This window comes from Bubalus kerabau, chromosome 5 (assembly GCF_029407905.1).
Source record: "Bubalus kerabau isolate K-KA32 ecotype Philippines breed swamp buffalo chromosome 5, PCC_UOA_SB_1v2, whole genome shotgun sequence".
In the NCBI taxonomy this organism is placed as follows: Eukaryota; Metazoa; Chordata; class Mammalia; order Artiodactyla; family Bovidae; genus Bubalus; species Bubalus kerabau.
In genome coordinates, this window is record NC_073628.1 from 76,497,076 (window position 1) to 76,524,740 (window position 27,665).

Sequence of the window (27,665 nt, forward strand, 5' to 3'; positions counted from 1 at the left end):
AAACACTGGGCAAAAACAGATTACATGATTAGTTAACCTCACCTCTAACCAATATAATGATAGCACAAAAATCTATGTATTTTCTCCATTTCTTCTTTATTATATACAGAAAATATGAAAGGCCAGTAATTAAATATGTGGTGTGAATACCATTAGGGTTAGTGTTCTCAAATGATTTAGTCTTTAGGAGATGAACTGTTGTACAGTGTATTCAGTTTGGTTAAAAAACCACCCCCAAAGTTCAGATAAGTATCTGAACTTTATCCGAACTATCCAAACTTCCTTTAGTTTGTGATTCAACTCTGAAAATCTCATGAGAACAGATGCTCTGGTAGCTTGCTTTTACTTCCTGCTTCATTGTGAGAACCAGGTTTCCACAGAAATTCTTACATGCATAAGAAGTCTGAATGCATGATGCTCATTAGAGACATTTTCTCCCATGTAATTTAAGATTTGTTATTGCTTCTATCCAATTGAAATTCCAGTTCTTTTCTTTCTTATTATCTCCATGATGTTCTGAACATTCTGACCACTATTTTTACCTTGAAACTCTTTCTCCTTAATCCTCCATGGCATTAATTTCTCTTGATGCTCCACCTGTCTTTCTGGTCTTCCTTCAATTTTTACTCTGACCTTTGCATAATCTAAATCCCCTTCATTGTTTGGGATTTCCTAGGTTCTTAGTTCATAGAATTAATATATAGTAAGTACTTCCTATGTGCCTAACACTGTTGTAGGCACCCTGTTTATAGTAATAAATGAAGCAGGAGCAAGCAGAAGCCTGCTCTCATGGATTGCTACTTTTAGAGAGGGTAAATCGTAGGTAAAAACAAAAAGAAATAAAATATTTAATAGACTAGATACTGTTAAGTTCTATCAGGGGAAATAAAGAAGAGTCATAGAGGAAAGTTCCAGGAGGGTGTCCAGTAGAAATAGGGTTGTCAAGGCATCTCACTGAGATACCATACGAACAAAGACCTGTAGGAGGTGAGGGTGGGGTCACGGGCTATCTGGAAAAGGCCACTCCAGGCAAAGGGAACAGTGTCTGGAAAAGAGCTTGGAGACTGGTGTATGTCTGGTGTGCCTCTTGTCTTCCTTTTCTTCTTACTCTATTCATTGTCTATTCCCATGGGCTGAGTTATCAGCAAAAATGCCTATAACACTCCCTCAAATCTGTATCTTTACATTGAGTGCCAGACTCTAACTTCCTGCCAGACACCTGATGTCTTAGGAATATTTCAAACTCAAACCTAATATGCTTTTCCACGCTCTTGAAACACAAACTGCCTTTGGCCTTTCTTTTATTATCACACAAATACCCACACAAAGATCAAGTAAGAAACCTAGGAATCCTTTCATGTTTCTCCTTTTTCCCCTATTTTCCACATCAAACTTGCTTTTCCATTTAACACTATTTATTAAGAAATTGCTTTGTGTTAGCCTTTGTGAAATATGCTGTGATGAAAAGATTAATCACTATGTTGAAAGTGAAGTCGCTTGGTCGTGTCCGACTCTTTGCAACCCCATGGACTGTAGCCTACCAGGCTCCTCACTTCATGGGATTCTCCAGGCAAGAGTACTGGAGTGGGTTGCCATTTCCTTCTCCAGGGGATCTTCCTGACCCAGGGATCGAACCTGGGTCTCCCGCATTCCAGGCAGACGCTTTAACCTCTGAGCCACCAGGAAAGCCCCCAATGTTGAGTATCTACTAAATGTTTTTTTTCCCCTCTATATTTGTCTACATCTCCATGGCGACAGCCTAAGCTTGTCATCAGGTTATAGTAACACTCTCCCAACTGGTGTCCTGTCTCAACGTGCTCACATTTTCAGTCCTGGGATTTTTGCTCCCAAAGGTATCCTTTAAAGATAAAAATTATAAACAAAGACAATAAAGAAAGGAAATTCTTGTATTTTGACATTTAGGAAACAATTCTATTTTAACTTAAAAAAAATGCCCCCCCCCCTTTTTTTTTTCTGGGAAAATCTGCAAAATACAATAGATGCTGCTGTGAACAAGACAGAAGGAGCATTTTGGCAGCATGTTGTCCCACAGTAAATGGTCAAGAAGTGTTCCTCATTATTACTTAAGTACTGACAACTCCTTATCATGCTTATGAATATCAGAGTAGCTGGACAGATAGCCCCAATAATGATAACTGCACAGACACTTGCCTATCATTGGGATGAATTATATGTTTTCAAATATCCATGAACAAATAATTTCACCTGTGCCCACCTAAATCCTTGCCTCTTCAAAATAAACAGATTAGACTAAATTGTAACTATATACACTTCGAATCCTTATTTTCAACAAAGGTCAGTGGAGAAGCACTACTATAATAATACTGGTCTCAGAGGAAGAGATAGATTCTCTACCTGGTAGCAGATAACACTATACATTTCCTAATCCAGGATAATGATAAATCTTGCCAGTTTTTACCTTTAGATGAAGAAGGATATGACCTAAAGTTTGGTGTAAATTAGCCTGTAGAAAATGAAAAACTCCTCCAGATGGTTTTACTACACTAGAGAATGTTCCAGAAGGTTGCACAATACAAAATCATGGTAAGGATAAAGAAATAATAGGAAAAGAAAAGGACAGACTAAAAGTGAAGGCAAGAGGAGTACAGCAACTGATTAAGTACTATGGAAACTAGGAAATCATACACGATGACTCCATTGAGAACGTAAAGACCAGAGCAATAGATAGATAAATGGACATCAACCTTAAAATAAAGTACTCTCAACCCCAATATCACACTCACTTATCAAAGACTTGCTAAGAAAAAAGAAAGTCACTGAATGTTTAGGAAAACCCTGGGGAATTTTAAATCCCATTTCTCTTTCTAGCGTTATTAAGGAATTTATTGAAGATTCATTGTAGTCATAAAAATATTCAGATTTTTTCTAATTTTCTATTTAAGATAAAGAAATTACAAATTCCAAAATTTATATATCTACCCATACCCTCTTCCCTAAACTCCATCTCCACTCTGATGTGTACTAAGTATGTAAAAATTAATGTATCAAAAATAACTCCCAGTTTCCCTTGCCACTATACCACTCCTAGAAATCTGCTCCTTTCCCTGATTCCTCCATCTCAGTGAATGGCACCGTTGAGCACCAATTTTCTCAGGCAAACAATCTAGGAGTCATCCTTGATCACTCTCCTTCCCTCACTTTCATTTGCAGAGCCAGAGAAAACCCACTTAGCTCCATCTGTAAATGTATACTGAATTTGAATTCATATCCTTCTCCACTGTCATCATAATAGTCATATCTGTGTTCATCTTTTCCCTCGACTATTAAAATTTCCTAACTTGCCTCCTGTTGCTTCTGTCTCCCTGTAGTCTATCCTTCACATACCAGAGAAATTTTTTCATAAAAAAAAAATAATTCTGATAATAAGAATTTTCTCCTTAAAGTTTCCCTATCAGAATAAATCCTAAATCCCTTATCATTGTCTACAGAGTCCTACACGATATGGTCCCTTCCTATTTCTCTGCCTTTGTGTTCACTCAACTGTAATTCCATCACCTCCACTAGCTTTGTTCACAGTGATGCTTTCTAGGCCCACTTGACTTCGCATTCCAGGATGTCTGGCTCTAGGTGAGTGATCACACCATCATGATTATCTGGGTCATGAAGATATTTTTTCGTATAGTTCTCTGTATTCTTGCCACCTCTTAATATTTTCTGCTTCTGTTGGGTCCAAGAAGAGAAGCAAAAAGCAAAGGAGAAAAGGAAAGATATAAGCATCTGAATGCAGAGTTCCAAAGAATAGCAAGAAGAGATAAGAAAGCCTTCCTCAGTGATCAATTCAAAGAAATAGAGGAAAACAACAGAATGGGAAAGACTAGAGATCTCTTCAGGAAAATTAGAGATACCAAGGGAACATTTCATGCAAAGATGGGCTTGATGAAGCACAGAAATGGTATGGACCTAAAAGAAGCAGAAGATATTAAGAAGAGGTGGCAAGAATATGTAGAAGAACTGTACAAAAAAGATCTTCACGACCCAGATAATCACAATGCTGTGATCACTCACCTAGAGCCAGACATCCTGGAATGTGAAGTCAAGTGGGCCTTAGAAAGCATCACTACGAACAAAGCTAGTGGAGGTGATAGAATTCCAGTTGAGCTATTTCAAATCCTGAAAGATGATGCTGTGAAAGTGCTGCACTCAATATGCCAGCAAATTTGGAAAACTCAGCAGTGGCCACAGGACTGGAAAAGGTCAGTTTTCATTCCAATCCCAAAGAAAGGCAATGCCAAAGAATGCTCAAACTACATCACAATTGCACTCATCTCAAACGCTAGTAAAGTAATGCTCAAAATTCTACAAGCCAGGCTGCAGCAATATGTGAACTGTGAACTTCCTGATGTTCAAGCTGGTTTTAGAAAAGGCAGAGGACCCAGAGATCAAATTGCCAACATCCGCTGGATCATGGAAAAAGCAAGAGAGTTCCAGAAAAACATCTATTTCTGCTTTATTGACTATGCCAAAGCCTTTGACTGTGTGGATCACAATAAACTGTGGAAAATTCTGAAAGAGATGGGAATACCAGACCACCTGACCAGCCTCTTGAGAAATTTGTATGCAGATCAGGAAGCAACAGTTAGAACTGGACATGGAACAACAGACTGGTTCCAAATAGGACAAGGAGTATGTCAAGGCTGTATAATATCACCCTGTTTATTTAGTTTATATGCAGAGTACATCATAAGAAATGCTGGGCTGGAAGAAACACAAACTGGAATCAAGATTGCCGGGAGAAATATCAATAACCTCAGATATGCAGATGACACCACCCTTATGGCAGAAAGTGAAGAGGAACTAAAAAGCCTCTTGATGAAGGTGAAAGTGGAGAGTGAAAAAGTTGGCTTAAAGCTCAACATTCAGAAAATGAAGATCATGGCATCTGGTCCCATCACTTCATGGGAAATAGATGGGGAAACAGTGGAAATGGTGGCTGACTTTATTTTTCTGGGCTCCAAAATCACTGTAGATAGTGACTGCAGCCATGATATTAAAAGACGCTTACTCCTTGGAAGGAAAGTTATGACCAACCTAGACAGCATATTCAAAAGCAGAGACATTACTTTGCCAACAAAGGTCCATGTAGTCAAGGCTATGGTTTTTCCTGTGGTCATGTATGGATGTGAGAGTTGGACTGTGAAGAAAGCTAAGTGCCGAAGAATTGATGCTTTTGAACTGTGGTGTTGGAGAAGACTCTTGAGAGTCCCTTGGACTGCAAGGAGATCCAACCAGTCCATCCTGAAGGAGATCAGCCCTGGGATTTCTTTGGAAGGAATGATGCTAAAGCTGAAACTCCAGTACTTTGCCACCTCATGCGAAGAGTTGACTCATTGGAAAAGACTCTGATGCTGGGAGGGATTGGGGGCAGGAGGATAAGGGGACGACAGAGGATGAGATGGCTGGAGGGCATCACTGACTCAATGGACGTGAGTCTGGGTGAACTCCGGGAGTTGGTGATGGCCAGGGAGGCCTGGTGTGCTGCGATTCATGGGGTCACAAAGAGTCAGACACGACTGAGTGACTGAAATGAACTAAACTGAACTGTTGGTCCATACCATTTCTGTCCTTTACTGAGCCCATCTTTGCATGAAATGTTCCCTTGGTATCTCTAATTTTCTTGAAGAGATCTCTAGTTTTTCCCATTCTACCCTTTTCCTCTGTTTCTTTGCACTGATCACTGAGGAAGGGTTTCCTATCTCTCCTTGTTATTCTTTGGAACTCTGCATTCAAATGGGTATATCTTTCCCTTTCTCCTTTGTTTTTGGCTTCTGTTCTTTTCACAGCTGTTTGTAAGGTCTCCTCAGAGAGCCATTTTGCTTTTTTGCATTTCTTTTTCTTGGGGATGGTCTTGATCCCTGTCTCCTGTACCATGTTACGAACCTCCATCCATAGTTCTTCAGGCACTCTGTCTATCAAAGCTAGTTCCTTAAATCTATTTCTCACTTTCACTGTATATTCATAAGGGATTTGATTTAGGTCATACCTGAATGATCTAATGGTTTTCCCTACTTTCTTCAATTTAAGTCTGAATTTGGCAGTAAGGAGTTCATGATCTGAGCCACAGTCAGCTCCTGGTCTTGCTTTTGCTGACTGTATAGAGCTTCTTATCTTTGGCTGCAAAGAATATAATCAATCTGATTTCGGTGTTGACCATCTGGTGATGTTCATCAGATGGAAAATGGTCAGTTTTCATTCCAATCCCTAAAAAAGGCAATGCCAAAGAATGCTCAAACTACCACACAATTGCACACATCTCACATGCTAGTAAAGTAATGCTCAACATTCTCCAAGCCAGGCTTGGAATATGTGAAGGGTGAACTACCAGATGTTCAAGCCGGTTTCAGAAAAGGCAGAGGAATCAGAGATCAAATTGCCAATATCCACTGGATCATTGTAAAAGCAAGAGAGTTCCAGAAAAGCATCTATTTCTGCTTTTTTGATGATGCCAAAGCCATTGACTGTGTGGATCACAATAAACTGTGGAAAATTCTGAAAGAGATGGGAATACCAGACCACCTGATCTGTCTCTTGAGCAACCTGTATGCAGGTCAGGAAGCAACAGTTAGAACTGGACATGGAACAACAGACTAGTTCCAAATAGGAAAAGGAGTACATAAGACTGTATATTGTCATTCTGCTTATTTAACTTATATGCAGAGTACATCATGAGAAATGCTGGGCTGGAGGAAGCACAAGCTGGAATCAAGATTGCAGGCAGAAATATCAATAACCTCAGATATGCAGATGACACCACCCTTATGGCAGAAAGTGAAGAGGAACTAAAAATCCTCTTGATGAAAGTGAAAGAGGACAGTGAAAAAGTGGGCTTAAAACTCAACATTCAGAAAACGAAGATCATGGCATCTGGTCCCATCACTTCATGGGAAATAAATGGAGAAACAGTGGAAACAGTGGCAGGCTTTATTTACTTGGTATCCAAAATCACTGTGGATGATGACTGCAGCCATGAAATTAAAAGACACTTACTCCTTGGAAGGAAAATTATGACCAACCTAGACAGAATATTGAAAAGCAGAGACATTACTTTACTAACAAAGGTCCGTCTAGTCAAGGTTATGGTTTTTCCTGTAGTCACATGTGGATGTGAGAGTTGGACTTTAAAGAAAGCTGAGTGCTGAAGAATTGATGCTTTTGAACTGTGGTGTTGGAGAAGACTCTTGAGAGTCCCTTGGGCAGCAAGGAGATTCAACCAGTCAATCCTAAAGGAAATCAGTCCTGAATATTCATTGGAAGGACTGATGTTGAAGCTGAAACTCCAATACTTTGGCCATCTGATGCGAAGCATTGACTCATTTGAAAAGACCCTGATGCTGGGAAAGATTGAGGGCAGGAGGAGAAGGGGATGACTGAGGATGAGATGGTTGGATGGCATCACTGACTCAATGAATATGAGTTTAAGTAAACTCTGGGAGTTGGTGATGGACAGGGAGGCCTGGCATGCCGCAGTCCATGGGGTCGCAAAAAGTTGGACATGACTGATGAGCTGAACTGTACTGTGTTCACTCACTACTCTATATTATTCTACTATGTTTAATGTTAGAAATGGGTAGGAATGTTTTTAGCTGCAAGTTTATAGAATATCTGATAAACATTGGCTTAAACCATAAGGACATTAATAATTTACTTACCCCAAATCCCATAAATAGGTAAACTCATAATTTGCCCATAAAACAATGTGATCAGGAATCCAGGTTAATTTAAGTTTCTATTCTACCATGCTTAGCATGTTGGATTATGGGCCTTAGCCTTATTGCCTCATGGTTACAGTGTGGCTGCTGTCATGCCATCCTTCACATCTGCATTCTAGGTAGGAAGAAAAGGGAAGGGAGAGAAGCTGTAGCTATCTTTTTATTTGGAAAGGAATAACTTTCCCTTTGCTCAGTCATGTCCAACTTTTTGCAACCCCACAGACCGTACCCCACCAGGCTCTTCTGTCCATGAGATTTCCCCAGCAAGAATATAGTCTGTGGGTTGCCATTTCTTCTCCACGGGATCTTCCCAACCCAGGGATTGAATCTGCATCTCCTCCATTGCAGGCAGATTCTCTACTGCTGCGCCACTGGGGAAGTTTTCCCAGTTTTACAGAAAATAGACTTTTCTGTAAGTCTCATTGCTTCAAAATAGGCTAATGAATGAACCTTATAATAAGAGGTGTTGGGAAAGCTATTATCTAACTTTCAAATACCATATTGGTAAGAGGCAGGTGAGAAAAAAATTGTCTACTAAATGAGTCAAATAATATTATCTGCCACACTGGCCTTTCTATTCCATAAATAAACTAAGCTAGTGCTGCTGCTGTTGCTGCTGCTAAGTCGCTTCAGTCGTGTCCGACTCTGTGCAACCCCATAGACAGCAGCCCACCAGGCTCCCCTGTCCCTGGGATTCTCCAGGCAAGATCACTGGAGCGGGTTGCCATTTCCTTCTCCCTTAAGGCCTTTGCATAAGCTATCCCCACTGTCAGGAATGCTTTTCCCATATAACTTTTCATGTCTTCCTTCTTTTGGTCATCCAGGTCTTACTTCAAATGTCAACCCCTCAAAGAAACTCTCTCTGACTACCCTGTCTACAACAGTCCTCCCCAAACCTAAATTACTCTTTATCCCATTACACTATTAAAGCACTTAGAATGAAGAGGATGCTAGAATAGAAGAGCAACTACTTCCCTACACTCCAAAGATGCAGAAGTAAAAAAAGAAAATTGCACATTAGCTGAGAAACAAACAAAGAAACAAACATGAAAAAGTAAAATCGAGTTAGTTTCCCTTTTACCAAATATCCACGCTGCCATATCCATGATCCTCCTACCCCTCCACCCCTACTTCATGTTATCCACTTTCTAGTCCAGAACTAGAAGTAACTGACCACTCCGGGTGTGCTGAGCAGATGACACGGAGATTGCCTGAAAAGGAGGTGCTCTGTGCTGACCCACTGCCAGAGAGGAGTTGTTTCAAAAGGACAGCTTGCTTCTGGCATTAAATGCTAAAATTAAGACTTGACTTTTCAGCCTCCAAAGCCTAAATGTCTGGCATCAAAAGTAGAAATCTAGTATTTTCAATGCTCATATGTCCAAAAGCTGGAGAGCTGGAAAAAGCTAGCAGTCCCAAATTGGTGTCCACTTTGGAATATTTGGCCCAGGAAAATGTATATCCTCATGCTGCAGGAAGTTGGTTTGCAAAAGAAGGCTGAATTGGGGCCAAAAAGCAAGCACCATTTGCCAGAGTGTACATGAAATATGATAGTTTGCTGCACAACATTTCTTTTTGAAAGTTATTTGCAGCTGCCATGACACATCTTTTAAGCTGTAATAGACAGAACTGTTATTTAGAAATTCCAGTGGAGGGAAACAAATCTCAGTTCTTTACATTTAAACGTGATGTAGTGAGATACTAAGGGATAAATGTAAACATAATGGATTGGACAAAGCAAGGCATGTGATGCAGTGCTCAAATCACTGCAAAGACTGAACCAGTCCAGAGCAAGAGCAGAAATGTTCATCTTCATAGAAAAGCTGTATTTACCATTATCCTACTTAAGCTTTATGATGCTGCACTGAGAGAAAATACATTGTCTTAGAAAGTTTAGAGTCAAAGAAATATGACGATGGAGCTCCACTGCTTTTTAAAAGAGTTTTAATTCTTCAGAAATAGAAAACTCAATCACACTTTTTATTCCTTTCCATAAAAGAAGCATGCTTATAGAAACTCATTATGTGAAATTTACTGGTTAACAAAAAGCATTCAGTGTTTGATTTGAAAAGTTAGAAACTATATGTCAGCAACACTGGAGTATTAAAATAGATTAAAATTTGGCAAGCAGATAGGAAACAGAGGATGTCTGCAGAAATTAGTTTAAAACAAAAAGAAAAAGATAAGGAGAGAAATGCAGAAGACAAAGGGAAGAGATTTTTAATATTATTTTTCAGTTTATTCTATTGAAGAATAAGTGAGAGTATCAAGAGGCAACTTCTAATGAAATTTCTATTCTCCGCTGCTGCTAAGTCACTTCAGTCGTGTCCGACTCTGTGTGACCCCATAGACGGCAGCCACCAGGCTCCCCCATCCCTGGGATTCTCCAGGCATGAACACTGGAGTGGGTTGCCGTTTCCTTCTCCAATGCAGGAAAGTGAAAAGTGAAAGTGAAGTTGCTCAGTCGTGTCTGACTCTTCGCGACCCCATGGACTGCAGCCCACCAGGCTCCTCCATCCATGGGATTTTTCAGGCAAGAGTACTGGAGTGGGGTGCCATTGCCTTCTCCGTTCTATTCTCTAGTGACATCTAGTAATTTAAGGTGTAAAGCACAGATGTAAATATCTAAGGAAATGGTTCATTCTAATAAAAAAAAAAAAGGTTTTGAGTTCCTTGTTGAATGTGTAACTGTAACTAATGGTAGCAAGAGCTTTAATATCCTTCATTCCCTATCTGGTCACCATCCATACACACCTGCCCACTGATCTGTTGCTATTTCTATGAGATGTTGTTAATTGCAGAAATGTTATAAAGAAACATACCTGGGCTGATCTTTATTTTTTTCTTTAGTGGCTTTATATTGATCTTCACCTTAAAACACAAAAGCAAAGTTCCTAGGTCTGGAGCCTAACTTCCCAAAGTGGCTCTATCACTTATTCACCATGTGACCTGAGACTAGTCATTTACCAACTTTTGCCACAGTTTCCCCACTTGTACAATAGAGGTAATAATAATAATGTCTACCATAAAAGCACAGGTGAGTACTGCATGAGATAATGCAAGTATAGTGCTTAGAATGGTTTCCGGAGTTTAGTACGTCCTCAGTAACTCAGACCCATTATATGATTATCATATGCCATGTAGCTGATTGGGGAACAAATATTAACAAACAAACTTTGACTGAATCTGTTTCTCCTGTACCCATGTAACAAAGTACATTATCCAGCTCTCCAATTCCAGTCTCTGATTGCACCAGAGACATTTAGTCTTTACCAAATAGTCCATACAACAGACCAGAGGTAGTCCTTACATTTATTTGCCGGTCACCCTTGCTGTTCACTGAGACCACTTCCCAGGTGGCACTAGTCGTGAGAAACCTGCCTGCCAATGCAGTAAGAGCTCCGTGGGCTCAATTCCTGGGTTGGGAAGATCCCCTGGAGCAGGGCGTGGCAATCCACTGAAGTATTCTTGCCTGGAGAATCCCACAGACAGAGGGGCCTGGCCGGCTATAGTCCATAGGGTCGCACAGAGTCGGACACGACTGAAATGACTGAGCACTTGGCTGTTCATTGAGACCATATAGTAAGGATCCGGCCCCAGTGCATGGGAGGATGTGGTGGATGTCTCATCCAGGCCGATCCAGCTCTCTCTCCCACAGAAACAGCTCAAGATCACGAAATCTGTATGGTGAAGCTGCCAGATGAAGGACAGCATCCCAACACACATCAGAATTTTCATGAATGAGAAATAAACCATTGTGGATTAAGCCACCAAGAATATAGTTTGTTCTTGTAAAGTTGCCTAGTGTTATACTGAGTACCACAGAGATCAAAATCATGCATAGTTCCTTAGTAAAGGGCTTACAAAAACAAGACATTATTATTCTACTCTCTTCATAATGACCAGAGAAATCTGCTTTCTCAATTAAAGAAGATTCAATACCTCTTTCTCTTCTACATTTCTCACTGGTTCAGTGGCCAATCTGATAGAAAATACTTTTATTTTATATCCTACTAGTGTTCTTTATTTCAAATCTGAGAGGCATATTTACTATGGCCTCAACTCTCTAAACTGATTTTTGGAGCTAAACATTTAAATAGAAATACAATTAGTGAATTTCTGCTGACTCCATTCACGGGAGGGTGTAGAACACATCAGAGCCATTTGAAGTACCAGCCACAGTTCACATAAAAAGGTGATGCCAGAGTGTGGCACTTGTACCTTTCAGGGACTCAATATTCCCTCTTAATGTAGCCTCACTGCTTAACATTTATCTAAGGGTTTCTTCCTTTTATCATCACTAGGCATGATATTACTCTATTTCATGTTTATTTAGGTCACTAGTGGATTTATGCTTGGTGAAAAGATGGATGCAATGTGATGAAGCTCAATTGTTAAAACTTCATTTGAGAAGTTATGGTTTTCTTTGTCTTCAGATTTCTAAAAAGTGGTAATAAAAAACAAGTAAAAATCTATCAAAAAAAAGGATCTCTCTTGGCCTACCCAAAAGGCTTAGTGCGTACTTAAAAACAAAAACAAAACACAACAGTAGACTGGGAAATGAGAAATCAAGGACTAAAGCTATAATGATGACTGGAAGTTTGATTTGTATGTCCTGAGGTTTTTAAGGGCAGACATTGATAAATCAGGGGTTTGCCTTAGGGACCATGACAGTCCTGTAATCTAAAGTACAGGAACTCGTTTAGGGAAAGAAAATACATAAAAGAAATTATCCTGAAAGTCACATAAACTGTTCAAGACTAAATTTTTGAAAATGAGTTTCTGTTGCCAGGTCTGTTTTTATAACATTATTCAATTGAAAGTTTTAAGAGGCATATTTGCAAAGTTCTAATAGGACCTGGGCAGCTAAGAACTCTGGCTTCTGATATTTCAGTGAAAAGCCCAAGGTACGGTCATGATTATTCATATAAAATGTGGATTTATAAACAGAAATAAAAAGGACAAAATATTATTAAAAGCAATGCATTCTGAGTGATTAAAAAAAAAAACACTGCTCTATCCTGTCTCTTTACACATTCATACTACTTAATAAATAAAGGAAAATGAATCATTAGAAACGTTTCAGCCTTTTCTACCTGAATAAAAATAGTCTTCTTATAATATGTGCAAATAACTCCTTGCTTGTTGTCTATTTTTAGCTTAAATATGCTTTGATTACATACCAATGAGAAAATATGTTAACAAAATGAAGTGAAGGAATTGAGTGGTTGTGCAGATAACTTTGTTTTTGTAACTGTTTTCACCTAAGATATTAAAATGATTTAATCTAAAATATTTTTAAAAACACTCCTGTAAAATGAATTGTAGATCTAAATTCAGCAGTTACCTAGACAGGAGATATCTGTGTGGTGAGCTACCACAAAACATAGGAAAAAGGAATTTTTATTGCTGATATAAATTATCTAGTTTTCCTGCTGACATAGCTTCTTTTCATTTTACCTCTGAGGATACAAGTTACAGGAAATTATGGCTCTTTGGGGATATTCTAAACACTGTGACTTTCTCATGAGGTATACTTTTTCATAAGTTCTCTGTTTAGTTATTTCTTATTCTCAGTAATCCCCTGAACACTAGTCTATACCAGGACATTCTAGGAAACATCAGTAAATCATTTCATATTTGATTTGTCTTCTACATGTGAATCTGGGTAAGAAAATTATCCTGAAGCTTGTTTGGGTACTATGATGCCCAATTTAATGTATCAAATTGTCTGGGCCACGGGATGTCCAGTGTTTAGTCAAACATCATTTTGAATGTTTCTGTGAGGGTGTTTTTTGAGGCAATTAATACTTAAATCAGTGGACTTTGCTTAAAGCAGATTGCCTTCCATAATGTAGGTGGACCTCATCCAGTCAAAGACTTCACTAGAACAAAAACATTGGTCTTCCCTGAGCAAGAGAGAAATCTACAGCATACTGCTCTCAGATTGGAACTGTAGCATCAGCTCTCGAGTCTCCAGCCTTCCACCAATCCTGTAGATTTTGAACTTGAACTTGACAGCCTCCATAATTATGTTAGTCAATTTTTTATAAATTTTTTTGCATTTAATTTATATACATATTAAGCTATATATAATATACTTAGATATAGATATAATCCCTATTGGTTCCATTTCTCTGGGAAATCCCAACTGAAACAGTACTAAGAACAGAAGTACATAAAGGTTATCCTCATCCAACTCTTGAGGGGAATATGTTAACAGGACAATTGAGATCAGTTCAAATCATGGCCAGCAGCTTCCCATGGCATGACTATATTTTTTATAAGAAAAGTTAGATAATCAAAACCATTTACAATTTTTTGAATTTCATGTTTTCACCAGGTCACTTGGATTATTCTCTTCTCTAGCCATGGGGAACACTTTCTTGTTCTGCTTTAATCTCAACTACCTCGAAAAATGATAAGGAAAGAGATCTCTGTTCTAAATATCTAATAAACTATGGGAGTATAAATTTCTAGAAGACCAATCTAACTCTGTTCAGCTCTCTTGGAAGTAGATCAGATCAGATCAGTCTCTAAGCCATGTCTGACTCTGCAAACCCATGAATCACAGCACTCCAGGCCTCCGTGTCCATCACCAACTCCCAGAGTTCACTCAAACTCACGTCCATCGAGTTGGTGATGCCATCCAGCCATCTCATCCTCTCTCGTCCCCTTCTCCTCCTGCCCCCAATCCCTCCCAGCATCAGTCTTTTCCAATGAGTCAACTCTTCGCATGAGGTGGCCAAAGTACTGGAGTTTCAGCTTTAGCATCATTCCTTCCAAAGAAATCCCAGGGCTGATCTCCTTCAGAATGGACTAGTTGGATCTCCTTGCAGTCCAAGGGACTCTCAAGAGTCTTCTCCAACACCACAGTTCAAAAGCATTAATTCTTCAGCGCTCAGCCTTCTTCACAGTCCAACTCTCACATCCATACATGACTACAGGAAAAACCATAGCCTTGTCTAGACGAACCTTTGTTGGCAAGGTAATGTCTCTGCTTTTGAATATGCTATCTAGGTTGGTCATAACTTTCCTTCCAAAGAGTAAGCGTCTTTTAATTTCATGGCTGCAGTCACCATCTGCAGTGATTTTGGAGCCCAAAAAAATAAAGTCTGACACTGTTTCCACTGTTTCCCCATCTATTTCCCATGAAGTGATGGGACCAGATGCCATGATCTTCGTTTACTGAATGTTGAGCTTCAAGCCAACTTTTTCACTCTCCACTTTCACCTTCATCAAGAGGCTTTTTAGTTCCTCTTCACTTTCTGCCATAAGGGTGGTGTCATCTGCATATCTGAGGTTATTGATATTTATCCCGGCAATCTTGATTCCAGCTTGTGTTTCTTCCAGTCCAGCGTTTCTCATGATGTACTCTGCATAGAAGTTAAATAAACAGGGTGACAATATACAGCCTTGACAAAGTCCTTTTCCTATTTGGAACCAGTCTGTTGTTCCATGTCCAGTTCTAACTGTTGCTTCCTGACCTGCATACTGATTTCTCAAGAGGCAGATCAGGTGGTCTGGTATTCCCATCTCTTTCAGAATTTTCCACAGTTTATTGTGATCCACACAGTCAAAGGCTTTGGCATAGTCAATAAAGCAGAAATAGATGCTTTTCTGGAACTCTCTTGCTTTTTCCAAGATCCAGCTGATGTTGGCAATTTGATCTCTGGTTCCTCTGCCTTTTCTAAAACCGGCTTGAACATCAGGAAGTTCACGGTTCACATATTGCTGAAGCCTGGCTTGGAGAATTTTGATCATCACTTTACTAGTGTGTGAGATGAGTGCAATTGTGCAGTAGTTTGAGCATTCTTTGGCATTGCCTTTCTTTGGGATTGGAATGAAAACTGACCTTTTCCAGTCCTGTGGCCACTGCTGAGTTTTTAAATTTGCTGGCATATTGAGTGCAGCACTTTCACAGCATCATCTTTCAGGATTTGGAATAGCTCAAGTAAGCTGCACCCTAATCATCTGAGAGCTAATTCCTTTTTTTTAAATTGAAGTATAGTTGATTTACAATGTGGTGTTGGTTTCTGATGCAAAGTGATTCAGTTACATATATATGATGTGTGTGTGTGTGTGTGTATATATGCATAATTTTCTAATTCTTTTCCATTATAGTTTATTATAAGACACTGAATACAGTTAGTTCCCTGTGCTATGCAGTAGAACTTTGTTGTTTATCTATTTTGTATGTGTGCTGTGCTTGGTTACTCAGTCGTGTCCAACTCTTTGCAACCCCATGGACTGTAACCTGCCAGGTTCCTCTGTCCGTGGGGATTCTCCAGGCAAGAATACTGGAGTGGGTTGCCATGCTCTCCTCCAGGGGATCTTCCCAATGCAGGGATTGAACCCAGGTCTCCCACATTGCAGGTGGATTCTTTACTATCTGAATCACAAGAGAAGCCCATTTCGTGTATAGTAGTTTATACCTGCTAATCCCAAACTGCCAATTTATCCCTCCCTCACCTTTGGTAACCATAAGTTTGTTTTGTATGTCTGTGAGTCTGATTGTGTTTTGTAAATAAACACATTTATACCATTTTTTTAGATTCCACATATAAGCCATATCATATGATATTTCTTTTCTGTATGACTTACTTCACTTCGTATAATCATCTCTAGGTCCCTGCATGCAAATGACATTATTCCATTCTTTTTTATAGCTTAGAGAGTTGATTCTTAATAAGTGCTCCTGAGGACACAAAATTGAGAGCACAAAACAGATCAACTAACTGTTCATTGTCACAACACACATTTTTCCTTCCATGAACTTCATTAATTTATAAAAGGCAGAGGATATAGGAGACAAAGTTAGAATGCGAGGCTCTGTAGTACTATTTGAAGGAACAATGTAAAAATACTTGGAAAATCAAGGAATCATGACAGGCACTTGTAATCTTGTAAAGCTTCAGAATGTCAACCAAAGGTATATTCCAAAGGTAGGATCCAAACAAAAAAAATCTTTAGGATATTAGACAGAATGAATGGGGAGGCAGAATATGCTAGAAATGGGAGTAAAAGTTTGGAGTGAAAAGGTGTATTTTTTTCATTCAACGGACATTTATTGAACACAGACTGTGTGTCAAGCGCTGTGTTATTTGCTAATGTACACCAGTTTTGACCTCGGATTGAAAGACCTGATACTAGGCAAACATAGATGCAGTTTTTCTCTTCATTTGCTACAAATTCTCCAGTCACCACTAGCACTCAATGTTTAAAAGAACATATTTAACTCAGACTCTCATACATAAGAATGAGGTATGTGTTTTAAAACTATTCCCCTCATCTAAATGCTTGTTTTTAAAGTAACTTAAGTCAAAGAAAAGATTTGAAAAGAATGATAAGTTTATAGAGGAAGAAAAAGAAGACAGAGAAACAGGAGAAATAGAAAGAACAAAACGGAGTAGAGAAAAACAATTAAGAGTACATATTTAAATCTCCTCATTCTCCTTAAACACATCCAGCACATATTTAGCCAGTCTACCCAAATAGGGCAAGAGACACAGGGAAGGGTATCCCAAATTCAATATGAAAGACTCAAGTGAAAATTGTTCTTTATTTTTAGTGTGTGTGTGTGTGTGTGTGCACATATGCATGCACATACACATATATTTATAGCAATTAAATTCTGATTTTATTTGCAAGTACTAAGATTTAACTTTACACTAAAATATCTAGATAAACAACAAAGATGGGGTAATAATAAAATTCAAATTGCTTTTAAATTTAAAGTTTTCTTCTAAAGAACTTTTATATCAAGGAGAAAACCAAAACACAACTGAAAATATTTAGAAAATGACAACAATAACAAACCAAAGACTATAAGATAAAGCAATGTTTTACTAAAATGAAAACTGATAGCCTTAAATATGTTTATTTCTCAGCAAGAAAATAAAATTAAATTAATAATTTAAATGACAAGTTAGAAAAACTACAAAGTGGGCATAAGGGAACAATACAAGGAGCTTCATATACAAAAACAGAAAAAAATTAACTGTAAACAGAAACAGTAAAGATAAATCTAAATGCTAGTGCTTTTAAAAGTTATTTACAAATCACATCAGGAAGAAAATCTAATAAAAAAGTCATCAAAGTACATTCACAAGCATATGAAAGGTAAGTTTTATCTCAATAATTAAAGAAGTACATATTAAAACAATAAATTTTTGCAATGAAAAATTTTAATAAATTATATCCACTATTGATATATGTGTGGTTTTTTACAACACTTTCGGTAATCAGGCAGCAGTTACTAACATCTTATTCCTGCATATGTTTTGGCCTAGAAGTCTTACTTCTAAGAGTTTATCCTACAGAATAATGATGTACATGTGCACAAAGATACAGATCCAAGAATGCTCATCAAAATGTTTCTAATAATCACAAATGGGAAATAACTTAAATATTTATTAATATGAGGATAAAATTATAGTGCATTCCTACAATGGACTATTACAATCTTTGAAAAGAATGAAGTTGGTGTATATGATTAAATAGAACGTGTAAGAGAATTCAAGATACACTGTTAATTTTTCTTTTATAGTAAGTTTACTATACTATAGAAATAGTAATCCAAATTTTAAATAATAACTTTAGAATACAAAAATATTCATAGATATAAAGAAAAAAGTTAGAGATATTTTTACCAAACTTAATAAGGATATTTCCAAAGGCCAACATTACTAGAGTTTTATACTTTGTATTATTTATATTTCTGGACATTAAATTTTGCATAGCATTTTTAAAATTGTAAAAGAAAAAAGAAAATGAGTAGAACAAAACAATTTTTGTAAAACTTCTTTGTATAAAAATAATCAGTTACCCTAATTATCTTAACTATACAGTCAAATGAAGATACCTGTTCGGCAGTACCTGGACTGATCATTGTGATCAATCTAAACAAAAACTTAGATTTTTGTTTTATTTTGACTATGTGTTTAGTAGTGAGATACTTAAACCAGACTAGGCCATGCATTCTGAAAGGGAGATGCTTTCTGAGATTGTAGATGGTCATATTTATAAGCAATGAAAACTATGCTTTAATTCATTAGTAATTAAGGAAGCACATATGGAAACAATATTTTTTAAACCATTAGAAATTTTAATAAATAATATGCACTACTGATATAAGTGTGTACCACTCCACAATAAATCATGAAATGATTCTTACTTAGGGCACTATAAAGACAAGTAAATGGAATCATCCATTGATTTGAAACCATATTATGAAAATTTTAGTAGATGCTATATTTGCAAAAGGAATGGTACATAGCTCTAATTACAAAGCAATTATAAAGTACTGATGGCAGAAAAGGCCCACTTGCCTAATGTCCATTCTCCCCTTTCTTCCTCATTAAGAATATTCAAGTCTTTTTCTAGGACATAAATATTCCTCAGTTGAGTCTTCATTTGCAACCCTCTTTGTAGCCAATAGTGGTGAATAGGGTTTCCGGGAACGATTGAGGGCAGGAGGAGAAGGGGACGACAGAGGATGAGATGGTTGGATGGCATCAATGACTTAATGGACATGACTTTGGGTAATCTCTGGAAGTTGGTGACGGACAGGGAGGCCTGCTGTGCTGTGGTTCCTGGGGTCACAAAGAGTTGGACACGACTGAGTGACTGAACTGAACTGAATAGGGTTTCATGCAAAACTTACTAGCAAATGTCTGTGAATACCAATGTTTCCTCATTAATTGAAATAAAAAGCTCAGCAGTGGCCACAGGACTGGAAAAAGTCAGTTTTCATTCCAATCCCAAACAAAGGCAATGCCAAAGAATGTTCAAACTACCGCACAATTGAACTCATCTCATATACTAGCAAAGTAATGCTCAAAATTCTCCAAGCCAAGCTTCAACAGTACATGAACCGTGAACTTCCAGATATTCAAGTTGGACTTAGAAAAGGCAGAAGAACCAGCATCAAACTGGCAATGATGGACCATCGAAAAAGCAAGAGAGTTCCAGAAAAACATCTATTTCTGCTTTATTGATGATGCCAAAGCATTTGACTGTGTGGATCACAATAAACTGTGGAAAATTTTTAAAGAGATGAGAGTACCAGACCACCTGACCTACCTCCTGATAAATCTCCATGCAGGTCATGAAGCAACAGTTAGAACTGGACATGGAACAACAGACTAGTTCCAAATCAGGAAAGGAGTACATATATTGTATAAGGCTGTATATTGCCACACTACTTATTTAACTTATATGTAGAGTACATCATGCGAAATGCTGGGCTAGATGAAGCACAACCTGGAATTAAGATTGCTGAGAGAAATATTAATAACCTCAGATATGCAGATGACACCACCCTTATGGCAGAAAGTGAAGAAGAACTAAAGAGCCTCTTGATGAAAGTGAAAGAGGACAGTGAAAAAGTTGGCTTAAAACACAACATTCAGAAAACTAAGTCATGGCACCTGGTCCTATCACTTCATGGCAAATAGATGGGGGAACAATGGAAACAGTGACAGACTTTATTTACTTGGGCTCCAAAATCACAGCAGACGGTAACTGCAGCCATGAAATTAAAAGATGCTTGCTCCTTGGAAGAAAAGCTATGACCAACCTAGACAACACATTAAAAACCAAAAACATTATTTTACGAACAAAGGTCCATCTAGTCAAAGCTATGGTTTTTCCCGTTGTCATGTATGGATGTGAGAGTTGGACTATAAAGAAAGCTGAGTGTCAAAAGATTGAAGCTTTTTAACTGTGGTGTTGGAAAAGACTCTTGAGAGTCCCTTGGACTGCAAAGAGATCCAACCAGTCAATTCAATCAGTCAACTGAACTGAAATCAGTCCTGAATATTCATTGGAAGGACAGATGCTGAAGCTGAAACTCCAATACTTAGGCCAACTGATAGAAGAACTGACACTGGATGCTGGGAAAGATTGAAGGTGGGAGGAGAAGGAGATGACAGAGGATGAGACGGTGGGATGGAATCACTGCCGCAATGGACATGAGCTTGAGTAAGCTTTGGGAATTGGTGATGGACAGGTAAGCCCGGAGTGCTGCAGTCCATGGGGTCGCAAAGAGTCAGACATGACTGAACTGAGCTGAATGTGCTTACTAATGTTTAATACAAAGGATCATAAGAGCTTATTACAAACAACTATATGCCAATAAAATGGAAAACCTTAAAAAATGGACTGATTCCTAGAAATGTACAGTCTCCAAGACTGAGCCAGAAAGAAAGAGACAATATGAAGAGACAATTTATCAGTAATGAAACTGAATCAGTAATAAAAAAGATTCCCAACCAACAGAATTCCAGGACCAGATAACTTCACAGGTAAATGCTACTAAACATTTAGAGAAGAGTTAACACCTATTCTTCTCAAACTGTTCCAAAAAAATTTCAGAGGAAGGAATACTTCCAAACTCATTCTAGGAGGCCAGCATCACCCTGATACCACAATCAGACAAAGATTTCACACAAAAAAATAAAATTACAGTCCAATATCAATAACGACTATAGATGCAAAAATCCTCAACAAAGTATTAGCAAATGGATCCAACAATACATTAAAAGAATCATCCATCATGATTTATCCCAAGGATGCAAGATGGTTCAATTTATGCAAATCAATCATTGTGACACACCACACTCACAAACTGAAGAATAAAATCTGTAAATTTAATTTCTAATAATAGTTGTGTTTAAAAGCCAGCTACCAACCTAAAAATTCGCTCTCATAAACTAGCATGAGCTAACTCCAGTACACCACTGTTTAAACCTTCATCTTATAATTGCTAAGAGTCCAATTTGAGTTATATTCTCATATTATTCACATCATCCTTTAATATGTTTCTGCACTACACATAACACATCTCATGTGAACCAACATTGTTGAAATCTATTAAACACTGGAGAAATCTATGAAACATTTAAAGAAGAATTAACACCACTCTCAAATTCTTCCAAAATATAGGAAGGAAGAGAATGCTCCCAAAATCATTTTATGAAGTCACATTGTCCTGATACCAAAGCTCGACAAAGACACTATAAGAAAAGAAAATCACAAACAATATCGTTGATGAGCATAGATTCAAGAATTCTTAATAAAATATTACCAAATTGAATTCAATAGTACATTAAAATGCTCATACACCATTACTAGGAGGGATTTACCTGGGGGAATGCAAGGATGGGTCAACTTATGAAAGTAAATCAGTATGATACACCACATTATAGAACAAAGGAAAAAATCACATAATCATCTCAACAGATACAGACAAAGCATTTGACAATATTCAATATCGTTTCATATAAAATCACTGAATAAACTAGAAATAGAAGAAAATGATCTCAACAAAATAAAGGACACATATAAAAACCCAAAGCTAACACATTCAATGATGAAAAGGTGAAAGCTTTTCTTCTATGATTAGGAACAAGAGTGCCCCCTCTCACCTCATCTATTCAACATAGTACGGGAAGCCTTAGAGAAATTAGGCAAGAAATAAAAAGTACCCAAATTGGAAAGGGAAAAGTACAATTATTTGTACTTTTTTAATGCATAATATGTATACATACTTTTTTATAAAAGTACATATATACTTTTTTATGTATAAGATGACATGATCTTATACATAAAAATCCCTAAAGATTGCAAATGCAAAAATCTGTTAGAACCAATAGTCAAACTCAGTAAAGTTGTAACAAAATCAACATTTCTATACACTAATAATGAACAATCTAACAAGGAAATTAAGAAAACAGTCCCATTTACAATAGCATAAAAAAGAAGAAAATACTTGCGAAGGTGAAGGGCATGTTCAATAAAAAATACAAATCATTGCTGAAAGAAATTAAAGACAGAAATAAATGAGAAGACATCCTATGTCCATGTATTAGAAGACTTATTATTAAAATGCTCATACTTCCCAAAGTGTTCTATAGAATTAATACATATAGTACACAATCCAAATATTCACATGGAAACACAAAACCCCCTCATGAGTCAAAACTATCTTAGGAAAGAAGAACAAAGCTGAAGGCTTCACACTTGCTGACTCATAAAACATTACAAAGCTGCAGTAACCAAAACAGTATCTGCTGCTGCTATCACGTTTCAGCTGCTAAGTCATGTCTGACTCTTTGCAACCCCATGGACTGTATGCCGTCAGGCTCCTCTATCCATGGGATTTTCCAGGCAAGAATACTGGAGTGGGTTGCCATTTCCTTCTCCAGGGAATCTTCCTGACCAAGCTATCACACCCAGGTCTCCTGTTTGGCAGACAGATTCTTTACCATTGAGCCATCTGGGAAGCCCAACCAAAATAGTATAGTACTTGCATAAAGACAAACATGTAAATCAATGGAACAAAATGGACAGCCCAGAAATAAATTCAAGCATGTATGGTCAAATGGTCTTCAATAGGAAGCCAAGACTATACAATAGGGAAGGATGATCCCTTCACTAAATTATCTTGGAAAAACTATAGCCACATGTGAAAAAATGAAATTGAATTCTTATATACAACAGTCAACTCAAAATGTATTTAAGACTTAAATAGATTATCTAAAACTACTAAACTCCTAGAAGAAAATACAGGGGGAAATCTTTGTAATATTGGTCTTGGCAATAATTTCCTTGATACGACACCTAAAGCATAGGCAAACAAAAAAAAAAATCAAAATAGATGAGCGGGACTATATAAAACTAAAAAGTTTTGTTCACCAAAGGAAATAATCAAGAGTGAAAAGGCAACATACAAAAAGCTAAAAAATATGTGCAAGTCATATAACTGGTAAGCATTTAATACTCAAGTGTATAATGGAACTCTGACAAGTCAGTAACAAAAAATAAAAATAATAACAAAAGTAAATACCCCAATTAAAAACTGGGCAAGGAACCTGAACAGACATTTCTTTAAAGAAGACATACAAATGACCAAAAGGTGTAGGAAAGACCTTCAACATCACAATTTGGCAAAGCAAATAAAAACTATAATGAGATATTACCTTTCACTTATTAGGATGACCATGTGAAAAAAGAAAAGAAACTAACAAGTGTTAGTGAAAATGTGAAGAAATTGTACAGTATAGGTGGGATTGTAAAATGGTGCAGCTACTGTGTAAAACAGTACGGAATGTTTTCAAAAAAAGTAAAAACTAGGACTATCATATGTTTCAGCAATCCTGTTCCTAGATTTTCATCCAGAAAAATTGAAAACAGGATCTTGAAGAGATATTTCTGCTCCCTTGTTCCTTGCAGGATTATTCACAATAGGCAAGATATGGACACAACCTACATATCTGTTAGCAGATGAATGAATAATGATAATGTGGTATCATGTTCTTCATATAAGTACAATGGAATGTTATTTAACAATCAAAAAACAAACAAACAAACAAAGGAAATCTTGCTATTTGTGATAACATTGATGAATCTGAAGGACATTATGCTAAGTGAAATAAGACAGTCACAGCCAGGCAAATATTGCATGATTATATTTATATAAGATATTTAAAGTAGTTAAACTCATTGAGCAGAAAGTGGAATGGTGGTTGCCAAGGCCTGAGTGAGAGAGGGAATTCCTGTAAAATGGGTTTGTTTGAGTCAAGCAACACAAAAAGTTCTAAGAGATCTTCTGTACAAAAGACGTTATATAGCATATCATTAGCATACTATAGCATACAACATATGTTAGCATTATATATAGCAGCATACGCTAGCATTAATAATACTGTACTATACACTTAAAATTTTGTTAATAAGGTATTTTTATGTCATGTTTTATCTTCATAAAAGAGATTATAATCATATAAAGTATGAACTGTGACCACAACAAAATTAAAACTAGAATAACATAAAGTTATCCCCCAAATCTCAAAAATACATGAAAATAAAACTATGTTGTTGGTCAAGGAAGAAATTACAAGGGAAATTAGAAAATAGTTTGAACTGAAGTATAAAAACACAAGTGCATCAAGTCAGGCTCCAATCAGTATCTAGAAATCACAGCAATAGACAAAACTGAACGTTAAGAATCTTTAACTAATAAAAGGCAATGAACTACAGCATATACTAATAGCAAATGCCAGAAACCATCTACTATTTCTACAGCTAAAGAAGAACACATCAGGAAGAAGCTTAGAATTGGGAAGAAATCCCCATTACACAACTAGTATAATTTTAAGATCTTATTGGAGAGAGTATGACTGCTATGGGAAACTGCAACCTGTCTGTGACAGACAAGCTTGCCAGAGGCTTAAGCCAGTAAGAGGAGCCCACTGAGTGTCTGAAAAACTCAACAGAGGGTACGGGCAGGATGGAGCTATTCTATAGAAATTACATGCAAGGGACCATTAAGTGACCATAAAGCAAGTTGAATAGTGAAGGCTGGCCAGAGCTGGTCCAAATAAACAGTCCCTTCACTGGTAGAGAAATGTACGATAGATGCCAGTGGGTCAGACAGCTTCTCTGTAGAAAGTGGCCTCCGTTGGGTGCTGGTAGTCTGGAGCCGTGCCACCAGAAACAGTCCACTAGAGTGCCGAAAAAATTCACTAGTGATTGAGAATTTAAAGCCTCCTTCACAGCACTGGTTGGTATGGGAGGAAACTGTATATCACATCAGAAGGAATGCTCTATTGCTTATGTCATTTAGTCTTCTAGAACCCACTGTTGACTAATGCTAACATCACATTAACTGGCTAATAGAAAATTTTTACAGGATTCATCTTCAGTTTCTCAAAGTAGAACAAAGAAAGGTAAATATGAGGTGAGAAACAACAAATTAGTAATCAGCGTAAAAATTACCAAGTTTCTAGACTACAGAAAAGCAAGGTTTAAAGAGATTTATAGCAAAAACAAAACATATATATTATGAAAGAGATCTCAAATCAGTGACATAATCTTCCACCTTAAAAAGAAGTAAATTAAACCAAAGTGAGAACAAAAAAGGAAAAACTAAAAATAAGCATGGAAATCAATGAAATAGAGAAAGGAAAAACAATGGGAAAAGTTGATGAAACCAAAAACTGGCTCTTTGAAAGGATCAATAAAATTGATTAAATAAACAAACAAACAAAAAAAAAACAGCCAGACAGACCACAAAAGAAAAACTCTCTGGAAAAGAGGAAACATCATTCCAGATCCTATAGAAATTAAAAGGCTAATGAGCAAATGCTATATCTATAAACCATGAAAATAAATTCATGCTTTAAAAATTTTGAACCTAGAATTAAAACTCTGGGCTTGAATGCTTTCATTGGTGAATTTTTAAAATGTATATTATTTAAAAAAAATAAAAATAAAAATGTATATTATTTAAGTAGAAAATAGATGCCAAGAATTCTGTACAAAATTCCAGAAAATAGATGAATTTTCTCAACTCTTTCTTTTTACAAGGTAAGCAGTAACCAGATATCAAAAAAATGACAAACACGTTATAAAAAAAGAAAACCAAGAACAAATATTTCTAATGAACACAGTCATACTTGTTAATTTAAAGTTAAATTAACAAATATAAATAAAAATAATAAATTAAGATCACTGGCTTTATCCCAGGAATACAAGGCTAGTTTTACTATTGAATTTTACCTCACTGTTTTTAAGAATAAAAAAAAAAATCCATATGATCATATCAATAGATGTAGAGAAAGTATATGACAAATTTCAACACTCATTCATGATAAAACTTTTAGCAAACTAAAAGTAGAAAAAACTTCCTCAAGCTAAAAATTTATATTTATAAATATATATATACACATATATATTTACTATAGTTAAATAATACTTATTAATGAAAAACTGAGAGCTTTCCCTTAAAGATCATTCCTATTCCTGATACAGTATCCACTCCTGATAAAAAAACTCTCAGCAAATCAAAAACTGAAAGGAACTTTCTCATTCTAAAGAGAACTTTACAAAAATTCTACTGTTGACATTGTACTTAATTGTAAAACAGTGAATGATCATGAACAAGTCAAGAATGGCTGCCCTCACCAATTCCTTTCAATGCTACATTGATGATTCTAGCCAGAGAAAAAGATATGAGAAAGAAAGAAAAGACATACAGACTGAAAAGGGGAAGTAGAAATTTCTTTATTAACAGACACCACGATCGTGTAAGCTGAAAACTTTTGAGAATATGTGAATTAGCAAGATCATAGGCTATAACTGAAGTAGAAATATATATTTTGTTGTTGTTTAGTTGTTAAGTCATGTCCAACTCTTGCAACCCCATGGAGTTAGCCTGCCAGACCCCTTTGTCCATGGGACTTCCCAGACAAGAATACTTGATTGGGTTGCATTTCCTTCTCCAACTAATATATATGATTTATACTTTAAAATCAAATTATTTACCATACATAAAATATGAATTACAGATAAATTCAACCAAATACATGTAACTTCTTTATACTGAAAACTACAGATAAATGTAGAGACAAATTAAAGAAGGCTTAATAAATGGAGATATATGCCAAGTTTATTGATTGGAAAACATGATACTATTAAGATGTCTCCCCAAACTGATTTTCAAGTTAATTCTCCCAATTGATCAACAGCCTTATTCATTAAAATTTCCAATCACAATAAAAATTCTTGCAGACTTACTTGTTGAAACTGTCATATTGATTTTACATTTATATGGAAATTCAAAGGATCCTAAATATTCAAAATGGTTTAGAAAAAGAACAAATTTAGAGGACTAATACTATCTGATTTCAAGGCTTACTCTATTTCTATAAAGATAGACATATAGATCCATGAGCCAGAATAGAGAGAATATAGACACATACATGGTCAACTGACTTTGAATAAACATGTCAAGGTAATTCAGAAAGGAAAGGATTCAGTTCAGTTCAGTCACTCAGTCGTGTCCAACTGTTTGAGACCCCATGAATCACAGCACGCCAGGTCTTCCTGTCCATCAGCAACTCCCGGAGTCTACCC

General features: G+C 36.8%; 1 long non-coding RNA gene and 1 other non-coding gene across 2 annotated transcripts in view; both read right to left on the reverse strand.

Annotated features, from left to right (window-relative positions):
* The window catches only part of LOC129653921 (uncharacterized), a 115,369-nt gene that overhangs the window by 19,622 nt on the left and 68,082 nt on the right, over positions 1–27,665 (reverse strand). The gene's annotated exons all lie outside the window — the stretch shown is intronic.
* TRNAS-GGA (transfer RNA serine (anticodon GGA)) lies at positions 1,614–1,686 on the reverse strand. Its single transcript has one exon. It is a non-coding gene; the product is annotated as a tRNA-Ser (tRNA).